The 852-nt window shown below is 40.1% G+C and overlaps 1 non-coding gene across 1 annotated transcript; it reads right to left on the bottom strand.

Annotated features, from left to right (window-relative positions):
- Positions 1–322: 322 nt before the first annotated feature.
- On the bottom strand, positions 323–520 carry LOC113337482. Its single transcript, XR_003354279.1, has one exon. It is a non-coding gene; the product is annotated as a U2 spliceosomal RNA (small nuclear RNA).
- Between the last annotated feature and the right edge of the window lie 332 nt (positions 521–852).

Here is an 852-nt window from a genome sequence, read left to right on the forward strand (position 1 = left end):
TAATTTCTTACTAATCAACGTGAATATCAATGTGGTATCCTTTTTTAGCCTTGACAGATATAAATCTAGAGTATACGGTGCATGTTCATATGATGGGGATACTCTTATCGAACTACTGTCAGAAGGTTGAAAAGGATCATTTTAAAGGCATGGGTTGCACACAATTTTTATCAGTTCTTGGTCACTATTATCCTTCTTGCCCTATCAAAGTGATGCAGGAGATCATGTAGATAGGAACTTGGGTAACAATTGACTCTGGCACAAATCATCCTAATGTATAAGAAGACCTACAAGGCCCTGAAAAAAATTTGTTTTGATTTTGGTGGGGTGCGCCAGGCCTTTGCTGTAGTGCAACGCAAAGGCGACGCATGAGAACCCCAGCAGCAAGCTACTGTGGTGGGAACTTCCCCATGAAAAGAATAAATTTAATATAGTGTGAGCCGATGGCTCACATGTCAGATATTAAACCGATAAGAATAGATACTACACTTGATCTTAGCCAAAAGGCCGAGAAAGGTATGCTTATTCTTGTTTCTAGCTTCCTCTTTTATAGTATCTTTCTTCCATCCCTCTGTTTTAACCAGTATACGTGGGACTAAATCATGAGTATTTCACACTGCCGGACTTTAGGAAAAGACGAGTTTAGTTGTGACTGATATGAGTACAAATTAGAGTTTAGAGCAGAATTGGCTTGATATGCTCAGAGGCTTTTAACCTTATGTTGATACATGAAAAATATTACCCCTTTAGTCGGGCTGGTGTTCCCTCAAAGGGGAGGCAAGTCCGACATGAGACATGGGGACTTAGGGACTAAAGCCCAAGTCCACCAAGAAGATGTCTATTAGATGGAAA

This window comes from Papaver somniferum, unplaced genomic scaffold (assembly GCF_003573695.1).
Source record: "Papaver somniferum cultivar HN1 unplaced genomic scaffold, ASM357369v1 unplaced-scaffold_16, whole genome shotgun sequence".
Taxonomy (NCBI): Eukaryota; Viridiplantae; Streptophyta; class Magnoliopsida; order Ranunculales; family Papaveraceae; genus Papaver; species Papaver somniferum.